Here is a 17,912-nt window from a genome sequence, read left to right on the forward strand (position 1 = left end):
TTACCTGATACTCTATTTACCATTAGCAGCTACCATTAGCAGCTAGCTCTCTAATGACAACCTGCACTATTCAATCTGATTCAGGTTGAATAGTGCAGGTTGTCATTAGAGAGGTTGCATTGTAACGTTAATTTTAATTATCTCTTACATATAGGATGTTTCAGATACATGAACATGAACTCTATTTTTGCCAGCATAAGCAGGCTACTGTGTCTGAGTTTAGCCGTGGTTCTGGGCAGTGGTACATAGCTTATTCCACAACTTGTCTGCCCAAGAATATTCCATCTGTGCAACAAATAAAAAAAATCATAGCCTAGATCGCCAGCTACTGTGCTGTCAGTAATATCTCCAGTGCTTCGACCCCTTTCTTCATTTTGCATTTGCCCATCCTTCTGGTTTCGAAAACCCTCAGAATAGTTATGAAAAGTGCAGTTGCTCTCTACATTCATTATAGCTAAAAGCAGGGGCGGATTGGCCATTGGGAGTACCGGGACTTTCCCAGTGGGCTGATCAATAATGGGCCGATGGCTGCCCGTTTTTTGAGCATATGAAAAAACGAGAATTAGCCTATGAAATGGAGAATGTGGGTAAAAAACGGAAAGGCGGAGCTGAAAAACAAAGACAAGAAAAAAAAAGCTCTCGCGACTGATGCTGCTAAGAGCAAAAAAATTTGCTGCGGGGGCCAGCGTGGCCGGAGCTAGCAGCAGTGATGCTGCTGCTTCAGCAGTGGGTCAGTTGGACAGTGAGGCAAGTGAGGCTCCCGCTGCCATGGTGGTGGTGCAGGAGGAGCAGGTGGAGGAAGACTTAAGCAGGTGTGTGCCTGCTGCCAGCATGGTGTGGATAAACACTCATTAAATGTTCAGAACGGTTACTTAACTGTCTATGAACTTTACTTGACATAATAAATAGCAAACTCTGCATAGTGTGGTGTGTTACAACTAGGCCAAAAGTACTGGAAAACAATAACCATATTCACATACTATCCTGATTAATTGATTGGTTGCTTTTATTAACCACTTAACCACTATTTTCATCAAAGGATGACACACATAATTGCAAATCTGCAAGCTTACAACTCACATGTTAATGTGATGTGATTTGAGCATGTAGATCTGCTATTTTCACAATTTTTGATCATTTCCACCTATAATGACATCCCCCAAATGAGGTCACCAAAGTGTTTTAAGTGTCAACATGCACCTTTCTTCGTGCCCACAGTCCAATTTGTTCATGAAGGACATTGATCTAATAACATAACACATATGTAGCCTATGCTTTACATATTTTTTTCAGTCAGTGTTTATGGGTTATTGCCCTTTCACATTATACAGTTAAAACTAATAAAAACACTGATTAACTACTGTTATAATAAAACATCTGCATACACATTACTCATGATGCAGTACACAAATTACAAGTATTTCCTCTTATGTCATACTTTATTGTCTATGTGGAGCTTGTCCATTGTTCAGATCATTATACTATTGTTTTCCATACTTTAGCCAACTAGCCAAAGTTCTGATTGCATGCAGACTCATTTTTTTGCATGTAATTTTGTTCAAACTTATTCCACACTATTCCTCTTTTCATGTCCAGATTTGTGATAGGCAGCAGGCCCAGTACATCATCTCCTGTGGACATGATCTCACCAGAGACCCCAAGCAGCCCAGTGAGCCCACCCATAGATTATCCCAGACACCCTTCAGCTGTTTTTACATCGTCACCCTCAACAAACTACAAAGAACCCCAAATGGCAGAGAGTTTTCCGCTGTGAGGACGGCACCATTAGAAAGTGGCTGTCATACAGTGAAGAACACCATGCACTGTTTTGCTTTATTTGCATGGTATTTGCAAAGTCCACTGATAAAAGTCAATTTATTACTGGAATGGCAGATTGGAAGCATTGGGGCCAGCACATAGATGAGCATAATGGCAGCAAGGCATACAAGGATTGTGCAGAAGCCTATATGCTACAGGCTTGCAAAGCTGATTTAAAGAGTTTGCTTGGTGGCAACCAGATGTCTGCTCACAGAAACCAAGTCAGAAAGAGACGCCAGGTTCTGGAGCGTATAGTGGATGTAGTTAAGGTAATAGGCAAGAGGGGGCTCAGCTACAGGCACCATGAGAATGAGGCTGCATACACTCTTGAAGACACCACTCTAGATCATGGCAACTTCTTAGAGATCATTCTTCTCCTTGGAAAATACGATGTCATCCTGAAAGAGCATCTCAGTAATTGCATTGAGCAGAGCAAGCAATTGCATCAGTCTGGGGCAAAAGGTAGAGGGTCCCATGTCACATTTTTGTCCAAAACCAGTCAATTCAGTGATAGATACAGTTTAGCTACTCATTCAAGAGTCCATTTCTTGTGAGATTCAGGAAGCCGGCATGTTCTCCGTCCAGATTGACACAACACAGGACATCACCTCTCACGATCAATGCTCAGTTATTCTGAGATATGTTACTGATGTTGTTAATGAGAGGCTTATCGCTGTGGTCAAGTGTGAGAAGTCTACTGGACAGTACTTTGTCGATTTGCTGGCAGAGGTGATGGACAAACTGAAATTGGACATGGCCTGGTGCATTGGAAGTGCGACAGATGGGGCATCTAATATGCAAGGTCCATATAAAGGATTCTCCAGTCTGTTGTCCTCACAGTCTCTAAACCACGTGCATGTATGGTGCTATGCACATGTCCTGAATCTGGTGCTGTCTGGACACAACCCAGACCGTAATTGAAAGTGGCTCACTGTTCACTCTCCTCAATGACATTGCTGTGTTCATTAGAGAGTCATACAAAAGGATGAATCTGTGGGAGGATGAAAGCCAGAGCAAGAGACACAGACGGTTCAATGCAATTGGAGAGACACGGTGGTGGGCTAAACATGAAGCCTTGAAGAACTTCTTTGGATCCTTTGGCAATGCTTACAATGCTCTCTTCATCAATGTGGTAGTACGGGTCAAAGCCAGAGGCTACATAGAGGGCCTGCTCAGGTATGAGACCATACCACTAACAAGACCACTTGTTAAGGATCCCAACTGCAGAGGGCAGGAAACTGTTCATGTGGTGGGAGGTTTTGGTCCTGATGGACTGCAGCCTCCTGCCAGAGGGGAGAGCGTCAAAAAGTCTGTGACCGGGATGGGAGGGGTTGGCCGCAATCCTACCTGCACGCCTCAGAGCCCTGGAGCTGTGCAGGTCCTGAAGGGATGGAAGGTTGCAGCCAATCACCTTCTCAGCAGAGCGTATGATATGCTGCAGTCTGCTCTCGTCCTTAGCAGTGGCAGCAGTGTACCAGACGGTGATGGAGGAGGTGAGGATGGACTCCATGATGGCAGAATACATATATATATATATATATATATATATATATATATATATATATATATATATATATATATACCGATCAGCCACAACATTAAAACCACTGACAGGTGACATGAATAACATTGATCATCTCATCACAATGCAATGTTCTGCTGGGAAACCTTGGGTTCTGGCATTCATGTGAATGCCACTTGACACGCACCACCCATCCAAACACTGTTGTGGACCAAGTACACCCCCTCATCACAACAACACTACCCGATGGCAGCGGCCCCCCAGAAGGACAATGTGAATGTGACAATCTGATCGAGCATCTGTAAGACGTGCTGTTATATAGCTGTTATATATTACGGCATATATCTGTTATTAACACAAGGTTAGTAAACTTGTTGCAATTTAGATGCAACAATTACAGTATTGACTGTAATGTAAATTACGGCATATTTCTGTTATAAACACAGTGCAAGAGTATTTAACAGTGGAGCAATGTATTCTTTCCTGAAAAAAGATGTAAAACTTACAGTTTTGACTGATATATATAGTTATGGTATTTCACTGTTCTAAAAATTGTATTTAACCGTTTTAGAGTTTACTGTTTTTTACTGTAGTAGTTTTGGAGTTTTTTACCGTAAACTCTACTGACATTTTTTACAGTGTATATATGCAGTAATTAAAAGTCTCACTTTTGAATGCTCCAGAATGCTCTGGCAGATTTAATTCTTGTCCAACCAGCTGCTTACAAAGTCCTGTTGCCCGATATACCCTTGTGTCATCCTTCATTTAATGAAAAAGAAAAAAAACAACTCATGAACCAAAATAGTAATTGTGTATGGTACAGTTTTGCATTTCTCAGACTGAAAATCTAATTAACAACAATAATAATGATAAACTTTACTTGTATAGCAATTTTCTAGCAAGACCACAGAGTGCTTTACAGAAAGCAATGCGATTAACAGTAAGTAAAATATAAATCATCCATCCATCCATCCATCCATTTTCTACCGCTTATCCGGGGCCGGGTCGCGGGGGCAGCCGCCTGAGCAGGGACACCCAGACTTCCCTCTCCCCGGACACTTCCTCCAGCTCCTCCGGGAGGATCCCAAGGCGTTCCCTGGCCAGCTGGGCGACATAGTCACTCCAGCGTGTCCTGGGTCTTTCTCGGGGTCTCCTCCTCCCGGTGGGGCATGCCTGGAACACCTCCCGAGGGAGGAACTCTCCCCCAACCCGGAGGGAACAAGCCACCTTTTTCCGGTCGAGAACCATGGCCTCAGACTTGGAGGTGCTGATTCTCATCCCAGCTGCTTCACACTCGGCTGCAAACCGCCCCAGGACATGCTGAAGGTCCCGGCTCGAAGGAGCCAACAAGACAACATCATGTGCGAAAAGCAGGGATGAAATCCGGTGGCTCCCAAACCAGATCCCCTCCGGCCCATGACTGCGCCTAGAAATTCTGTCCATAAAGATAATGAACAGAACCGGTGACAAAGGGCAGCCCTGCCGGTCCCCAACATGTACTGGAAACAGGTCTGACTTACTGCCAGCAATGCGAACCAAGCTCCTGCTCTGGTCGTACAGGGACCGTACAGCCCTTAGCAGAGGGCTCCCGACCCCGTACTCCCGAAGCACCTCCCACAGAATGCCACGAGGGACACGGTCGAATGCCTTCTCCAAGTCCACAAAACACATGTGGACTGGTTGGGCAAACTCCCATGAACCCTCCAGCACCCTGCGGAGGGTATAGAGCTGGTCCAGTGTTCCACGGCCAGGACGAAAACCGCATTGTTCCTCCTGAATCCGAGGTTCGACTATCGGCCGAATTCTCCTCTCCAGTACCCTGGAATAGACTTTACCAGGGAGGCTGAGGAGTGTGATCCCCCGATAGTTGGAACACACCCTCCGGTCCCCCTTTTTGAATAGAGGGACCACCACCCCGGTCTGCCAGTCCAGAGGCACTGTCCCCAACTGCCACGCGATGTTGCAGAGACGTGTCAGCCAAGACAGCCCCACAACATCCAGACACTTGAGGTACTCAGGGCGGATCTCATCCACCCCCGGTGCTTTGCCACCGGGCAGCTTCCGGACTACCTCGGTGACTTCGGCTTGGGTTTTATTTATGATATAAATCATAAAGCCGGTAATTAACTTACACTAACAATGCATCTCAAAGTGATTTAATTCAAACAATAATATCCAAAAGACAAAAAAACACTTAAAGACAATAAAGAAGCATACTATAAGTAACTACACACACACAGGGAAAGAGAGGCTTTCAGTTACCAATCGCAAGATGCAGCCTGTGGCCAAAACACTGGAGTCTGGTCCATTGGTTTAGCTCCACAGCTTTGACAACGTTTGCTCCATTATGAGTGGTGATGCACGTCTGTCCCTCTTCGTTCAAGTGCCAACTAGATAAACACTCCCTTAGTCCCTGGGCAATATTCTGTCCGTGTGGTCTACAGGGAAGTATGCTGTTTGCAGACAGTGACTCTTCAGCTCAAAGTGATCATTGATAAAGTGTACAGTGAGACTAAGATACGGCTCGGTCGTAATATTCCACGTTTCCATTCCGCCTCAACCGTCTTCCTACATTCAGTGTACAGCTCTGGGATTGCAACTATGTATGAGAGGGAATTGCATATCTCTTATCCAGTGTTCAGATGAGGTTTTTAAACCCCTCTTTTGTCACTGTTTTAAAAGACACCATGTCTTTAGCGAGGTAGTGGGTTATGGTGTTAGTTATCTCCCAGGTGCCTTCGTGAGCTCTTTTCATATTGTTTAACAGTCGCAAACGACTCTGAAATTGTAGTTTGCTGTTGTTTACTACTAGACTGTAGGGATGGAAATCTCCATCCCCAGGACGATACGATATGCATCTCAATATGTAGGCTTCGGTACGATACACTAACGATTCACATGAAGCATCTAACGATTCAGTACGATATGATTTATCTTCCTACCGCGATTCAATCACAATGCAATCACGATTCAAAAAAAATGCAAACCTGTGCAAATTCAACTCAACTTTTTTGTTCCTTCAAGAACATAAGCAGTACCATACTTCTCATCATTAAGAGGCGTATAACAAATGAAGACAGATCTCTTAAATTAGGCTACTTAAGCATTGAGGAGGTGTTTGTCAACATAAATAAGTTGGCCTATTCACAAAAAGGCACATAGGCCTAACAGTAGTGGAGCTCAGCCTACAAAGCTGTCAGGAGTCAGGACATGTCATTAACAATTTAGACTAAACAGATAAACAGTCAGGAGCACTTTCAATAGGCTGCCCCAGCAGTGGAGCCAGTGGATTATTTGTTAAACATAAAACAGCCTTTCCTGTCACAAAACAGGTCTGTCATAACTACAAAAATAAAGATTAGGTCTACTTAAACAACACCAGCCTCACCATTATCATAACAGTAAACTTAAGACAAATGTCTTTTTATAAGGTTTTTCTTCATGAATACCAGCTGATCCACATGTTCAGGGGCAAGTAAACTGCGCTGGGCTGTGACTATGTCACCTGCTGTGCTAAATACTCACTCCAACGCTACACTTGTTGCTGGAATGGACAGATAGTGCTTTGCCAAAGCTGCAAGCAGTGGAAGATCTCCTTGATATCTCCACCACTGTAACACATCACCACTCAGATCTATACCTCGGCTCCAGGACGCTCATGAGGTATTCGAAGCCCTCGCCCTCTGTAGCACTGTACGGCTGGATATCTTTGCATATATAGAAAGCAATGGCTTTAGTTATTACCTTGGCGCGGGCAGAGTTTGCGCCCAGCGGAGTTTGGAAAAAAGTACTGATGCTTGGCTGTTGAACAGTGTTGTTAGCGCTGCTGGAGCTACTAGTAGCATGAGGTGAATCCGAGGCATGATCCAAGCCAGGCGAGTTGGCTAATACCGAGGGGGCTTCTTCAGCCACACTGTGTCATCGTTTCAGGTGAGTTATCAGGTTGGTCGTGCTGCCTGTGTACTTTATAGCAAGACGGCATATCTTACAAATTGCTTGGGACTTATCAAGGTTTCCGTCCTTTTTGAAAAATCCGAAGTGATGCGACTCTGTTGCCCGGATGTTATTGTTGTTATTCTTCTTCTGCTTCTTCTTTTTCGGCCCGAATGTTGATATTCAGTGACTAGTGACGTGTACGCCTAGTGGTGAATAGGTGAATCAGAGTGTGTTTGTCGTTCCGCAACAAGTAGCCCGCTCGTGAGAAACGGCTGATTGAGATAATTATGGAAGTGAATTGACTGAAAATAATAATTTAAAAAATATAAATAATAAGAAGAAATCGGATTTTACCGATGCAAAGCTTTTACAAGGAGATGCATCGTGGTTTCAGCCCAGTTTATATCTGATGCACACCACTCCAACTGATGCAATGTATCATAGACCCTTGCATCGATGCACTGATTGCGCGTCGGATAAAATGCCTATCACTACTAGACTGAGTATCACTGGCAGTACTTTCACTTGACTTTTTGGCAACACACTCAATCATATAGCCGCCTGTGGTGCTTTTTCAAGGGCTGGTGGAGGTTTGTCATATTTCCTCGTGTTGTGGCATCGATTCCATAACATGTCTTGCACGCTACCTTTTTTTGTTTGATCTATTTGTCCCATATCACGAAGTGCTACTTTTCTTCCCTATTAACTTGCCCAATGTTGGTGTTGCCTCTTCTAGCTCAGGCTCAGCGGACGCCATCATCCCACACCACGCTCTCCTGTTTCTTTGCTTGTTGATGGTGGGCGTATACGCAGTTGGCTAAGGCCAATTATTATTGGGGAGCGTGGAGGAGTGCTCACTCCATTGGTTAGTATGACTATCACACAAGGAGGACAGCCATACTTTTGCTCTGGGTCAGACTCGCAGCATAATGTATTGTCCATATCGCAGCCTTTTGTAATTAACCAAATGCAACGTTTCAAATCTTGATTTCAATTTAAATAAATAATAAATAAATAATGTGGGAAATAAATGAGCTACAAAAACAGATTTAGTGAAGTTTAAAAATAGTCTCTCCCAAAGTCTTTCAATATATATATCAAATTGCATCATTATTATTTTTTTCTGGGGAATATATCCGGCTGAAATTGTACACCCACATAAATATTGGCTTGCATGACACCCCTATTTTTGGGTAATAAGTACTCCGAACTCTTTCACTGCAATGCTGTACATTGACAAGAACCCCAGATACTCGAGGTACACATACACAGACACACACACAGTACGTGTATACCCCAGTGCAACTCCATCTTGAATCTGCTATTTTGTTGCGAGCGTCAGTGGACTAATAGCTCGCGGCAGCGAATGAACATTGGCTGCGCTGCAGTCATGTTTAATGTGACAACTACTGTCAGGGTTCATCAGTGGACCAACACACACACACACACACACACACACACACACACACACACAGTCACAGGCAGACATGTACACCACACACGTGACATGATACACACATACAAGGTGCATGCAGAATTGCCCTTGCAGTTGCATGGAGACATGTACCCACACATACAGTTTGAATCCCACTGTATTCACTGTAGTCTAATTGGAAGGTTGAATTGTCTATTGCTTTATCTCTTTTCAGTTTAAACCATGTGTGACGTATTTGACCAGGTGGTAAGGTGGACTTCTGGTTTCCCATTTCACATTGTATCCATGTATAATAATAAAATGATTGAATCATGTTTGACAGTTGTAGTTCAGTAGCTCATGAGTGAGTTTTTTTCCAATCAGAATTGCAATAAATGTTGCAATGTTTTTTTCTTTTTTCTTTTTGCAATGAGGAGTGCAAATAGTTGTGATTATTTTTGTATAATCACAGACACATGCTCTCCATCTTTGATTTAATTTCACATTTAGCTTGATATTTTGAATGAAGCTCACCATGTTTAAACTTTTTATTCCTAAAAAGAATGTTATCACAGCCATACACACACACACACACACACACACACTCTCTCTCTCTCTCTCTCTTCAAATTCTGCAGCTTGGTCAGTGGCCTTAAAGGTGTTATTGATAACATTCAGCCACTAAATGAGGGATTCCATCAGAAGAAGCAACTAAAAAAGAGGTACATTAGTCAATTATAGAAAGTATTCTTGTTAGTGTCCAAGTGAATTACTTCATTTATTGCAGCACCTACTTAAATGGCATCCCAAATAAATAGGTTCTGACTTCTGACTCTTCCCTGACCACAATGATGTAAGCTAAAGCTGTGAGTTGAATTGACTGATGGAAATTTAGGCTGAAATGTGCAACAATCTCACCTTCAGGTCTTTATCTGCTTTTGAAACCATTTAACATCCACAGTCCAGACTAGCAGACTGAGCCATTGTGGTCCAATGAGGTCAATTCTTGGATACTGTAACAAAGGGAGAAGTTTAAGGATAAAGCTTAATATGCACGGTAAAACTCAGTTTCCCTTTCTTTGATTATCCAAGCATCAAGACTGATTTTTTGGAGGCTTTTAGCCTCTATTTGATAGGACAGCTTAGAGAGTGACAGGAAACAGGAGAGAGTGGGGGAAGACATGCAGCAAAGGGCCACCAGCTGGAATTGAACTTGGGCTGCTGCTGAGGACTCAGCCTTCGTTCAGGGGCCACCTGCTCTAGATGGTGAGCTATCAGGGCGCCCAGACATCAACACTACTAATATTACACATACCAAACCCTCAACAGGGGATTCTCATTGTAACTGGTCCCATTTTCCTACTTGGTTGGATGAAAATAAGATTGTGCCTATTTGACTCTACAGGCTATAATAAACAAATTGGGCTATTCTGTACGTGTGCATTATCAAACAACATCAATGAACTGTAACATTAAAAGGAAAAAGAATAACAGATATCTTAACGTCTAATATCTTAGACGTTGGGCCCTCTTTAAGTGGTCTAAATAGCATTTACTGTTGAATTGCAAATAATCTTGTTGCAAAGCAAAGCACAAAGGGGTTGTATTTAAATTCTCAATCAAATATAGGTGTGTTTCAGGCGTGACATAAATGAAACTGGAATGTCATCTCCCATACCCTTTAAGAACCTGGGGTGCCTGCACCTCGCACATTGCTATTTAAACAGCAGCACTCATATTCCCTGGGAGACAGGTGTGTGGTCTTTGGCTGGTCTCCCAATCCTCCTTAAAATAAAAAAATCACTGAAAGCAGCCTCTCCTAATCCTTAAAGCAGAGTATCCATGCGTTGTGTGTACCTATGTAGGCACATCTCACTATCTGAATAATGTGCCCTCTAAATAGCAGGAAAAATACTGTACCCAATGACTTTGGTACAGCTTTTTGTTGAGGATGTTGCTTTCTGCTGCTTCAAGATAGCAATGCGCCAACAATGTGCCTCGCCACACCTCCAAGACCAACACACCCATGGGGTCACAGATGGGAGCAAATACTTGGGCGCTGTGCGCAAACATGCAACTGAGTCTGTAAGAAACTGGCAATGACATACAGCTTTGCACCAGGTGTAAAATAGGGCCCTTGGAGTCAACAGCCACTGAACTACAGTACTTTGAGCAAGACACTAATTCAACATAAATGTGAACATCACACAGGGCCATACCTTTGTGTTTTTACTTTTTCAGCTGTCCCAGTTATTTGCAAACCACTCCCCCTTTTTTGCTACTGAACACACACACAAACAACTGCCCTTCAACACCCTCAATATACAATGCAATGTGCCAATGTGCAATTTTGATCTGCTTGTTTGTTTATTTGTCTTGTCCTTGTTTTCTTTCCATTGTTTACAGTCCTTTTCTTTTTTTCCTCCACATAGTGTCGTTCTTATGTCTCTCAGTTCTCTCAATTGTTTTGTGCTGCATCACTTTACACACAAAAAGACATGCATTTATTTCTTATGTAATTTAATTCATGGCTGTGTTTCTTTGCTATATCTTTTGAAATCAAATTATCCCATAATTTAATATTCCAAGTATTCATTGTATGTCTTGTTTTTGATTTCCACAAATCATTATTTTGATTTTGCCTTTCCTACTTCATGAACAAAACAGTTTTCGTATTAGTATATTAAGTGTGATTTAAAAACAATACAAACAATAATTTTGTTGAAATTATTATTGTAGCAGTTATTTGGACAAAACAACAATACAGCATTTGGAATATGCTTGTCACTTTGTAACATAATAAGTTTTATTTTGTTGACCGAGATAATGTCAGCAAGCTAGAATAGAATATGTAAACAGCAAGCTTGCTAATAGTAGGACTATTGGACATACGTCTCTCTCACTAGTAATGGGTGTCAAGATATCCTTAAACTTATGTTCAAATATTATGTACAGTTCTCTTTCACAAGATATCAAACATTTCCTGAGGTATAACAAGTTTAAAACTTGCTTTGGGATCACACCAGCTTCGATGCAAGTCAACATGAAATTCCAAAGTGAATACATGTGGGTCATTTTATTTGCCAATTTGTGTAGAATTATCATTGAAATATGTTTAAACACAAGTGCGGTAATCAAGAACAAGATATATAATGAATACTTGGAATATTAAATGATGAATAACTTGATTTCAAAAGATATAGCAAAGAAACACTTAACCATGCATGAAATTAAATGAAGATGAATATTGGTCATTTTTGGCCTATGTTGCACATTACAGGGATAGTGAAACAAAAATAATATTCATTCAAAAAGTAAAAAAGAAAAAATCAAAATAAGGTTTTATGATGATCAAAAACAAATTAACTGAGGAATAATTGGGAAACTGAATGATGAAATTCATTTACTGCAAAGATGAATTAAAATTAAAACTCAGCTGGGTCATTTTTGACCTGTGTTGGGCATCAAAGGGTTAATTTAGCATGTTAGGTGGGAATGTAATTAGTTTGGTCACAAACTAAAGAATTAGACAAATTGTCACTTTTTTACCTGATAATGGCACAAGAGGAAAAGTTAATAGTTAAGCAGAGTTATAGAATTAATTGTCTGGGCATAGTTATTGTCAACAAAATTTTACTGCAATCCATCCAATCAATAGTCCAGACATTTCGCTTATAATAAAAATATGTCAACCTGCTAGGGGCACTACACAAAAAGTCTGGATCACCAGCACTCAGAGGATTTATCCTCTTGGCCATGAAAATTGCTGATTTATCAAGAAGTCCAACATTCGAAGTGCTATGCCATTACAATGGCTAAAAAATAATGTACATTTGGAAGATAACCCTGAAATTTTATGTACATGTGTAGAACAATTGTTCCGCTTTTAATTTTCTTATTCTCATTATTCCTCTCTTTTACATGGCCACATGCATACTGCTGTTCATCCTGGGATATCTGAGCCAAAGTGAAGTCTTTACAACAAGCACGACCACTGCAGATGTGAAGAAAGTGTGGTTGTGGCTCCTTGGGATCTTTAACACATAAAAGTGCTCTGTTGGCGTGACAGATTTACTCTTTAGCTGCTGAACAGCTACACTGTCATGTAGTCTGCCTACTTGGATGGTGAGGTTTCTTCCACTACTATGGGTCAGATCAATGAGAGCTTTAACAAAGCCCAAAATCTGCTCCACTCCATGGGGACCTCACCAACCCACTACCCATCCCCCACTCTACATATATACACCCCCTTTTGCCTCAAGGGCCTTGGGAGTTGCACCATATGGATCAAATCCATTAGTAGGCACACATTCAAAACCCATTTATGTAAATGCTGATGTGATCAATGTTTCAGTCTGTGATTCTTTTTAAACGGTTTCTTAATTAGACTTAATTTGACCTTGGAGTCAAGTGCGGCTGGGATGGAATCTGTTAAAACATTAATGCTGTGGAATTAAAATAATAGGTATTAGGAGAAACAAAGAAGAGAGATAAAGGATCAGTTGTATGAGCATAGGAACTTAATGTTTACAATTTTTTCTTACGTATGTTTTCTTACGTACAGCTTAGCTGCTTCCTAGTTTACAATTTATAACAAATAATCTTAAATCAAAATTCTAAACGGAAGAGAAAACAAAGACAGACAATCCTACAATATAAAAAGCAGTAAAAGGGGAAGAGAAATGTTAACTAAGAGAGTTATGACTAATAGGTTCTAGTAGATCAGATACATGTATTTAAACATTAAATACATTCGCTTATCTATATTTATCTATATCTATATATGTACATACACATAGCCATAGAGATACATACATGTACACACATTGTGTACAAACATACACATATTCACATACTGTATACACAAATCTGTACATATAAATACACATATACATATATATATATATACACATGTACTTGTACATATACATATACATACACAACCATGCACAGGTAAATATGCAACTGTCTAAAAAACTTTCATGTAATCCATCCATTTCACTAAAAATAAAAATAAAATGTCAACTTGCTGGTGGCGCTAGAGGAAAAGTCAGTGTATAACCAAAGGTTAAAGGATTTGTCTTCTCTGGACCATCAAAATTTTGTGCCAATTTATCAAGTAGTCAGGCATTGCCATCCAGAGTGCCATGCCATTACCATGGCTTAAAAAATCATGCACATCAGGAATATAACTAGGGTGAACAGATGAGAATGGATAAAAATTCGGGACAAGGGAGTTGGGGGTGGGGGTGGGCGTGGTCACCGTGGCAATGAACAGTAAAGAACGAAAGTCAAAACTCAAGACTTACATTATTTTTAGGGAAAATAAAAACACATTGACTATGTTATATGTTGGCTAAACAGTGTGTAAAATCACTATCCATACATGTGGATGGTTTAATTTCCCTCCGTAATTTTTTTAGCAATGTCATAATGGTGCCCTTAATTTGTGTCACTACTGTACAGAAAAACAAGAGCCATGTAGGATACGAACTGCTGTAGCCAATGCAAAACTACAGGATGACACCAAAACAGTTTCATAATTATCAGTATTTCATGTTTTATTAGGCTATAACTATTCAAAACTCTAGTTTAGTCTAATTTTCGATTCAGGACAACTGCTTAAAATTTGGGACTGTCACAAATTTTTCAGGATGTCTGGTCACCCTAAATATAAAACTGTCATAATGAAATTCTCTTATACACTAGGCCATGTCGTAGGCTATTGTGGCTGCACTGTTTTCCTCTTCTAACACACAACAGCCATTCAACACCTGCAAGTATCAGATGAGCTTATTTACATTTTTTTGATTGTACAAAAAATTTAAATTGAAGCGTTAACATTGAAGTAAAAGATCATATTCACAAGGTGGCCATTGTTTTTTGAAAGAGACGCTAGTGTTGAGTCTCATCTTAAAGCGTTGAAATTTAATTTTTAATGCATTATCACAAACTAAATCCATGTATCTTTATTGTACTGGGGTGGTGACAGAATCTTAGTGAGGGATATATCAAAACCTTAAAAAACAAGTGGGACTAATGGAAAGGTGTGTGTGTGCATGTGACTGTGTGAAGGTGCAGATTACTAAAAAAAAAAAAGAAAACCCAACAACTAGTAATGTGCATATCTATCCCCTAGTGTGCAACCCTGCCGCTCTTATTGCATTACACATGTGGAAGAGCAGCAGTGTGTCTGCAATCTATCCTCAATTGGTTCACATCTGTTGACTTTGAAAATGGCTGATCTTAAATCTGATAACCATTTGGAGTGTATGTATGCGTATGTGTGTGAAATGCCAGAGGGGTGAAACAGCAGGGATAGAGAATCCCTAGAGAGGAAGAAAGACCACTTAGTTAGCCTGCAGGGGGATGCTGGATGTTTTTGTGTGTGTGTGTGTGTGTGTGTGCGTGTGGGTGTGGGTGTGCGTGTGTGTGTGTGTGGCGTCTGTTTTTAAGGCTCTCTGCAGTTTAGCCGTCCATCTGTTGCCTTGTATCTGACCTCAGGGCTTGGCTTCCTTAAATAGACAGTTTCATCAAACAGCCAGTGGGAATTGGGTTTGGACTATCACTGCTCTTATCTGAAAAAGTTGAAGGTTGACTTGGCTGTGTGGTTAGTTTCATCATTCTGTGACCTGTCAGAGCTGTTGGATAAAATTGTATATTCTCACAAATACAGTACTCTCACTGATTTATACATGGAATTTGTTCATGGCTCGGTGCACTACCGGCTGTTTTTATAGATAAAAGGTTGCCATCTATCTATCTATATATAACATACATGGCAAGCAGCAGGACAGTAATACATTTTTGCTGGCTTTGCAGAATTAATGGATGAGTCTGATTATATTCTATTTGTATTTTTTAGGGCTGTCAAGCAATAAAAAACGTAATCTAATTAATTACAAGCTTTGTGATTAATTAATCAAAATTAATTGCACATGCCAACATTGGCCGGATGCATTTAAAAATATTTCAGTGCAAATCTATTTTGGTAGATGAGTGAATCAATTAATTAATGGATATTCTAAACTTTAAAAGGAGATGATATTTCAAGCTTGAAGTACTCTAATTTTTGGTACAAAAATTCTTTGCTGCATAAATCGCAACAGTGCTCTTGTCAACAGTTTTATCTGGGTGGTTTTTGAAGCCTCACTACAGTGTGTTTTGGTATATTTATGATCTTTCCTAACAATAATTTTTGACAAATAACCTAATTCTGTGCCTAAACTTTAAAAATAAATAAATAAATAAAATCTGTAAGAAAGCCCTATAGGTCGAGGTCCGACAGCACCCTCTACTGGTACAAGGACAGCTGACGAGTCAGGACACGCCCAGTCACACTGGAAAACAGCAGACCAGTCAGTGAGCAGATGGGTGAGGCTGCATGGACGTTCTGTGTTTCGCTAATGACGTGTGCGTTCTTGAGGAGATGTAAGTTGTTTCTGCTTGTAATTATTGATAATTTGAGGACTGTTGCAGTTTTTGTTATTTTACATGGAAAAGGTTGAATTGTTTACTGTGGTTAAAAGTCAGTATTTAAAGTTCCCTTGTTGTTTAGCATGCTTTGCCTCTGTTAATATTATGTTCATATAGCAGCTTATTTAGATATGTGTATTTGATTTAACTGCTAAATAACATGTAAAGCATTATTGTAATACAGTTTTTTTTTCTTTCTTTATTTTTTAGACCACACACACACACCTACACACATACATACGTTGTACGTTACGTAAAGTCCAACAACCTCATTAAAGGAGTGAAATCAGATCTCTCTGTCCAAGCGCCTTGATTCTCTGACCGGAATCACAGTCCATGATCTGCCGCCTCAACCAGCTATCTGTTTAAAGAGGTGTGCCCTCAAACAAAATCTCTTCCAGTTATTTATAAATAAATAAATAAGTTGTCGCTTAAATGGAATAGACTACAGTAGAATCTGGGACTTTTATGTCATCCACCAAGCTTGGCTTCTGGTGTTATAATAAATGCTGATTCATGGTTTCACATAGGCTCTACTCAGAGCTGACGCCGTAACCTACGCAAGTGGTCTACATTGTAGTGAGCATTTATATCTTTGTGTTGGTGTGTCCGCATTGCTGGTGGTCGTGAGCAGATTGCCAGCTGTAATTATCCCTTTAAACACACCGACTTCTTCGGCTCACAGCTGTGTCTCAGGGCTTAAGAGAGCAGGCAGGCAGAGTATCTGCAGGGAGGGCCGCGGCTCCATGCAAACCCCGCTTGAACAACTTGGTTTCGGCAATGTTTGCCACCGGGCTGCTTCTTGAGGGGCAGCCTGCCCTTCAGACATTAAGCCTGTCCGGTCTCTCTTGTGTAATCAGTGTAATCCAAGAAGAGCAACAGCAGGCCTGAGGGCCAGGTGGGACTGCAACAGCCAATGAGTGTACTGTGTTTCCTGGGGAAACTACAGGTCTCAATCCCCGTTATTAATAACGCTGCTTAGCACCGAAGGAGAAGCCAGAAAATGAACTGCTTCCAAGCGCACCATTCACATTCCTTGCAGTCTCTTTGCTGTGGTGTGTAGTTACATTCTGCAAGCACCTACGCAGAGCGTATACTCAGCATTTAGTCATATGTCTCCATCATGTTTACAAAGCTGCTGGTCAAGGGGTGTCATAGAACATGATTTATCTGCGTTATTTTTTCTATGATAAATTAATCAAAATGAATGCGTTATATTGACAGCCATATCTTTAATTTTCCAACAACAATTTTAAATAGCTTCTTCCTCTGTGCTGTAGAGCTCCACTGTCGTGTAAAAACTATTAGAAACACATCAAAGAGCCACACTTACTCTGGGTGACATGTTCCTTCATTACCATGAACACACACATTGGTCTCTTTAATTTCTCTCATTAATCAGACAGTAAGATGCGTCTACACACGCGGGTTCACAACATGCGTACACTCGTGATTAGAGAGGCTGCTTTCCGTTATTTTAAACATTACCATGCACACAGTAATGTCACTGAAACAAATATTGTGGTACATTTAATCAGGAAAACTAAAGTTGAGGAGGAAGCTCTCCAGAGAAAACAGAACTAAACATTTAGCTTCTGAAAAAAATAGGTTGAGACAGGATCTAAGGATTTATCAGAACAACTGCTTCACTACAAACTATTCAAATCTGGACTGTGTGTGTGACCTCGATGTGTAGAAGAACACAGAACATTAATGTGAAATACTAATCAGTCCTGTTGAGTCAGGA

Source organism: Pagrus major, chromosome 21, assembly GCF_040436345.1.
Source record: "Pagrus major chromosome 21, Pma_NU_1.0".
NCBI classification, from domain to species: Eukaryota; Metazoa; Chordata; class Actinopteri; order Spariformes; family Sparidae; genus Pagrus; species Pagrus major.